At 48.5% G+C, this 6,806-nt stretch overlaps 1 pseudogene; it reads left to right on the top strand.

The window, feature by feature from the left end:
• The first annotated feature begins 2,211 nt into the window (after positions 1–2,211).
• On the top strand, positions 2,212–6,449 carry LOC121171091 (annotated as a pseudogene).
• The last annotated feature ends 357 nt before the right edge of the window (positions 6,450–6,806 follow it).

The raw sequence follows: 6,806 nt of genomic DNA, 5'->3' as shown, positions 1-6,806 counted from the left end.
ATAAAATAGTCACCTTAAGAACACTCAGAAGTTGACTTAGGTTACTATTTAGGCACACAGGAAACTGAGCTCTAGAGAGGGAGAAAGATAGATAGTGAGAGAGAGAGAGAGAACATCAAAGACTATCTCAAGATTACAGCTTTCATCAGGACCAGAATTTTTGGAATGGAGCTTGTGTTGGTGACTTAGAGATACATAACACATTTTCTATACAATTTAAAAAAGAAATATCTATCTATTTGAAAGGCAGAGACACAGAGATTCAGACAGTGACAGATCTTCCATCCACTGGCTCACTCCCCAAAGTCCAGCAACAGCCAGGGCTCAATGAGGGGGAAGTCAGGAGCTGGGTGCTCATTTAGGTTACCCATGTGGATGTAGATGGTGCTCGTTTAGGTCACCCCAAGTCCTTGAGGCATTCCCTGCTGCCTTCCAGGGTGTGCATTAGCAGGAAGCTGAGCTGAGACTCCAACTCAGGTCCTCAATATGGGATGTGAACACAAAATGCTACCCTCCACGTTTTTAAAATAGTTAGAAGCTATTTTAATTGGCTTAACACATTGAAAGATGACTATCTCACAGTTTCTGTGGAACAAGAATTCAGGAGAGATTTAGACGGGGTCACTCATGGAATGCCATCCAGGGGTCAGCTGTCTTGGAGGTGACCTGAATAGGGATGGAGGGTCTGCTTCCAGGGGGCTCATGTGCACTGGCACATTGGGGTCAGGCTGTGAGAAGCAGGCTTCAGTTCCTCATCAGGAGGGTCCCCTGTGAGCCTACGTGCATGTCCTGACATCACGGCTGCTGGCTTCCTCCTGAGGGAGTGATATGGCATGGAGTGGAGGTGGGTGTCATGGCAGACACTGTCACATCTTTCATGACCTGTTTTCTGAGGTCACATACTGTCATCTCCACAGTAGTGCAGTGGTGATACAAATGCATCCTTTTCTGTACAGAAGAGGCAGGAGTCATCTTGGATGTTGGCAACATTAGAACCCAACATGGGTGATGAGTTAAATTCATGAGCCTCGGGACTAACACAATAGCTCAACTGGCTAATCCTCTGCCTTGCAGCGCTGGGATCCCTTATGAATGCCAGTTTGCATCCTGGATGCACCACTTCCCAAACAGCTCCTTGTGTGTGGCCTGGGAAAGCAGTGGAGGATGGCCTAAAGCCTTTTGGTTCTGCACCCACATGGAAGACCTGAAAAAGCTCCTGACTTCGGATCAACTGAGCTCTAGGCCATTGCAGTCATTTGGGGAGTGAACCAGCAGGTGGAAGCTCTTTCTCTCTGGCTCTCCTCTCTATGGCTCTGCCTTTCCAGTGAAAATAAACAAACCTTTAAAAAAATTCACAAGTTCTTGAAGTCATGGTTCTTACATTTGGTAGACAGGCTTCTTGTGACAAACTCAACTTCTGGGCCTGGTACGGTGGCCTAGAGGTTAAAGTCCTCACCTTGAATGAGCCGGGATCTCATATGGGTGCCAATTCTAGTCCTGGTAGTCCAGCTTCCCACCCAGCTCCCTGTTTGTGGTCTAGGAAAGCAATTGAGGATGCCCTAAAACCTTGGGACTCTGCACCCGTGTGGGAGACCCGGAAGAGGGTCCGGGTTCCTGGCTTTGAATTGGCTCAACTCCGGCTGTTGTGATCACTTAGGGAGTGAATCAACAGACGTAAGATCTTCCTCTCTGTCTCTCCTCCTCTCTGTATATCTGACTTTGCAATAAAAATAAAAATAAATCTTAAAAAAAAAAGCCTCATCTTCTTCATCTATAAAATGCAACTGTAGTCCCTGCCAGTTTGTTGTAATGGATCTTGATGAGGGAGCTGAATGGGAAGCGGGGATGCTGGGATTAAAACCTACACGTGCAAGGCAAGAACTTTAGCTGCTAGGCTATCGTGCAGGACCCAGATGAGCTTCTTTTATGCTTCCATTTCAGACCCATTACCACGAGAGTGAAAACAGGAACCACCTGGCAGGATTATTCTAAAAAGGCAATCCAACTAGAGGAGCTGGCCTGCAACTTGCCCCTGTGGCTCTGGTAGGAGCAGCCGCTGGAGCGGCCACCTCCAGCTAAGATCTGGAAGGATCCTGTTCAGGAGGAATCGGAGGTGTCCCTGGCCCTGGCCTTGGCCTTGGCCTTTGCTTTGATCCCCTGCAGACGCTCACTGGGGAACTACAGCACCCCCTCACATGTTGCTAAAGAGGAGTAGGCCACACCAAAATGAGTCTACATGGTGCCAGTGGGGGACATGAGTGATCAAGAGATAGATGAAGGTCAAGTGACAGATCGCGAGATTCATCTAATGAAAACAGTCTCAACTTGCTCATTGTATTAGAAATGTTACTTCTCTTACTTTTCCAACACGACAGTTGGAAGAGAAAAAGATCATAGTCCTTGTCCAAGCAGTCCTTGTCCTCAGAAAGTTCCATTAGCAGTGCTGGACATGGCAGCAGAAACAGCAGTCAGTCAAGTTCAGATGACAACTGTAAGGCATCTGGAGAGATGGTGTTTGAATATGAAAATGCAAAAGAAGGAGCACGGAACGTAAGAATATCGGAATGAGTAACAGTAATCACGGATAACACTAGATTTGTTGTAGACCCATCCAGCTTTACCGCACAGCCAAATACAATGCTGGGCAGGATGTATGGATCTGGCTGGGAACATAACTATACATGTCCCAGTGAGAAGGGAGAGTATGAAGTTGCAAAGGTTATTGGTTCTACTGTGTTTTGAGCCATTCCGGATTACTATAAAGCAGGAATAATCCATTGTCCTGATGGCATATCCATTCCTGAACTGAGAGAAGCATGTGAGTATCTTTGTATCTCTTTTGAATATAGTGTTTTTAAGTGTAGAGATCTCAGTGCCCTAATGCATGAGCTATCGAATTATGGTGCTCGTAGACAATGTGAATTTTATCTGGAAGAAATGATCCTCCCTCTCATGGTAGCTAGTGCCCAGAGTGGTGAACGCGAATGCCATAGTGGTGCTTATAGATGATGATGATGTGGTTGATTGGGATGAAGAGTATCCGTCACAGATGGGAGAGGAATATTCACAAATTATTTATAATACAAAATTACATAGATTTTTCAAGTACATTGGAAACAGAGATGTGGCCAAATCAGTGTTGAAGGAGAGGGGCCTTAAGAAGATTAGATTGAGAATAGAAGGTTATCCTACCTACAAAGATAAAGTTTTTTAAAAAAAGGCCTAGAGGTCACCCAGAAGGGATTTACAATTATGTCCAAAGTCCCTTTATCCAAATGTCATGTGAGAAGGAAGAGGGAGTCGGCATGTATACTCTCAGTGTGGGAAGAACAAACCTATCACTAACCTTGCAGCAGCTGCTGCAGACATTCCCCAGGACCAGCTGGTGGTCATGCACCCAGCTCCTCAGGTGGATGAGCTGAATATTCTCCCAATCCCTGGCTTCCCCCCCCACCACCCCCAATCTGGCAACAATTAAAAAAGAAAAAAAGGCAATCCAGCTCAGTTAGGTGACCTATTTGGAGTCCTATCCCCTGACACTTAGAGTCTGTTTGGTATAAATGACAGTTTTTACTACACAGTGGCCATCAAGTCTGGAAACATAGCTATCCTGTATCATGCTTTACAATGCGGTGTCAGTCAACCATTTATTATGTATTCACCTGCCTTTTCAGACATGCTAGTCAACCTTTATTATTCCTATGCTCCCGAAGGTCCATGTAATTTACCATGCCCTTTAGTTGTGTTGGTATCCCAGCTGGCCCGTCTGGGATAAGATGCCGATCTCTCTCTGGAGAGAAGAAGCCCTTCATTACGCTCATTCACAGCAGCCCAGCCTCCGAACTTTCCCAGGTGAGAGGTGCTGTTCACGCCCAGTGGGACCTTTTATTACAGGAGCAAACAGGGAAGAACAGATGTCCCTGTGCCATTAAGTCATTTTTGCAAACTATTGTGGCCAACCACAGAATGGCACAAAGAGACATCTTACCCTGAAGGGAGCAGGGTATCAGACATTGTGGGCAAAGTGTCTTGGCAACCTGAGAGAGTGCCCTGGGAAAGGAAAGCTCCAGAGATGGAATGTGTGGGCTGCAGAGACATGCCGAATTAAAAGGAAGTATTTATTAGAGAGAAAGAGAGATCCTATCCATTGCTTCACTTTCTTTTTATATTTTATTTTTAATATTGTTTACATAGTTGAAGGGATGAATATATATATTTCCCATTAGGGTAGGGAGGGTTGAGGCAAGGAGGAGTGTGGGTAGAACAAATGTTTGTTTGTTTCTTTCTTTCTTTTCTCTCTTTTCTCCTGTGTTTGCTGGGAGGGAAGGAGAGAGGACCACTCCTTACTATCAAACTAGTTCAGCACCCAGGGGTGGGGGACAGTCATGTCTTAGAACTCCTGATGTGGGGTAGAGTATGCCAAGGATGTTATTGAATAGTTTTGATATTTCTGAGATGTTGTTGGCTTTGTTGCATAAGGGTTGGGAGGATCTTTCCAACGTCTGTTGGTTGATCAGATCTATCTCAATGCATCCACAGTCCCAGGACCACGTTGCAAAGCTTGCCTAGTGGAATGGTCCAACCTGTTCTGCTTTCCATCCTCTGACGAGGCACTTGCTTTCCTTTACTGGCCTAGATAAGCTAGATAGGCATCACTGACTGAGGAGGTCCAGTCCTGATGCATGCGCTCCAAGATTGGATCACATATATTATGACTTTCCCTGTGGATGGGGTCTGAATCCAGAAGCCTAATTGGTGAGTCCCCCAAGAAACCTTGCTTGGGATGACTTCAGACTTGACTCACGTGTGCCAGCTAGTGCAGGATCAGGTTTGGTCTATCATCTGCACCAGCCAATGCACATACCAGTGGATGCAGCTGCCTGGTCAGTTCCACCCTCAGCCCCATCTCTCATGTGAACTGATTGGTGCTGCAGCCTAGCCTAGTCTAGCCCACTGTTGGCCTGGTCTTCAGGCATATCAGCTGATGTGGCCTAGTCTGGGTGACCCCTGATAATCCCCACTAGGCCTGCTCCCAGTGCTGGTTTTCGTGTATGCTGGCATGTGCTGTGGCCTAGCCTGGTCTGTCCTGCATCCTATCTGGCTCTGGTACACCTCACTGGTGTTGAGCTTAGCTCAGTCTGACCCACCCCAGACCCTGCCTACACATATGCCAATGAGTGCTGTCACCTTGACTAGCCTGGCTCACCTCTAGCCCTGGTTCTTGTGATCACAGGTGGGAGCTGCGCCCCATCACGGAAGTGTACACAGTTCCCCTACCAAGCCTGCTCCCAGCCCTGGATCTCATGCCCACCAGGGAGTACTTCGGTTCAGACTGACATGACTTACACCCAGTCCGTGTATTTGCCAGTAGGTGCTGTCCCTAGCCCAGCTGGCCTGCACCCATTCTGGCTCTCATATATGCCAACAGATGTGGCAGCCTTCCCTGGCTTGGCTCTCCCTCAGACTACTCTGCCCCCAATTCCAGCTCTCACACTTACCAGTGAAAGTAGCAGCCTAGCAAGGGAGTCCTTGAAGTTCCTCTACCAGGTCTGCTCCCAGTACGGGGTCATACCTGCACCAGTGGGCACTGCAGCCCGGTGTGAGATGGCCCACCCCCAAATTCAGCATTTACCAGCAGGTGTTCTAGATAGCCAACTCAGCTTGGCCCACTGAGTCCCAACTCTTGCCAGTGGGTGCAGCAGCCTACCCCAGCCTGGCCTACCCTCAACCTTCATGTGAACTGGCAGATATTGTGCCCTATCCTGGCTCTCATTCATGCCAGTGTGTGCTGTGCTCTGGATTGGCCTGTGCCTATCCCCAACCCCAGCTTTCGCATTCACCAGTGAGAGCTACAGCCCAGCAGGGGAGTTTCCCAAGTTCTTAGGCCTGCTCCCAGCCTCCAGATCTCACATGTGCTGGTAAGTGCTGTGACCAGCCTATCATGGCCAGCCCTTAGTCCTGCCATACACTGGCAGGTACTGTGGCCTAGCTTGACTGGTCCACACCCATTCTGGCTCTCACAAGCACCAGCAAGTGCTATGGCCTAGTCCAAACTGGCCAGCCCCCAAACCCAGACTATACACATGCTGATGAGTGCTGCAGCCTAGCTCAAGCTGGTCTGCCTATGGTCCTGACCTTCACAGTCACCAGTGCAAGCTGTAGCCTACCAAGGGAGTCCCTGAAGTTCCCCTACCAGGCCTTTCCCAGCCCCAGATCTTGTGTGTTTTGATGTGTGCTCCAAACTGATCTGACACGACCTACTCTCTCTTAGCTCTTGCTGGTGGGTGTTGTAGCTTAGCCCAATTGGCTGTAGCCCACATCCTGTCCTTGCTTTCACATGTGCCAGTGAGTGCTGCAACCTGTCTCAGCCTGGCCTGTCCGCAGACCAAGCCAACACAATTGGTGACAAGTGCTGCAGCATTGTCAGGCCTGGCTTGCCTCCAGCCTAGGCTGTTATGTTTCCCAGTGGGAGCTGTGTCCTAGCTTGGGAGTTCCCCAAGTTCCCCTACCAAGCCCTCTCCCAGCCCTGGATCTAATAAGCACTGACAAGTGCAATGATGATGCTTGACAAGATCTGTCCTTAGTCCCAGTCCTTAATGCGCCCATTGGTGCTGCATCCTGGCCCAGCCCAGCCTCCATTTAGCCCTGGCTCTCATGAATGTCCAATAAGTTCTGTGATCCAGCATAGTTCAGCCAGGCACTACCCCCACCTCCCTGTGCAAACCAGTGAGTATTGCAGTCCCGCAGAGGCAAGTTTATGAGTTACCTATAGAATCTGCCCCTAGATCTGGTTCTCTCATGTTTTA

This window comes from Ochotona curzoniae, unplaced genomic scaffold, assembly GCF_017591425.1.
Source record: "Ochotona curzoniae isolate NIBS_2020 unplaced genomic scaffold, NIBS_Ocur_1.0 scaffold_2587, whole genome shotgun sequence".
NCBI classification, from domain to species: Eukaryota; Metazoa; Chordata; class Mammalia; order Lagomorpha; family Ochotonidae; genus Ochotona; species Ochotona curzoniae.
This window is presented reverse-complemented; position numbering and strand designations above follow the sequence as displayed.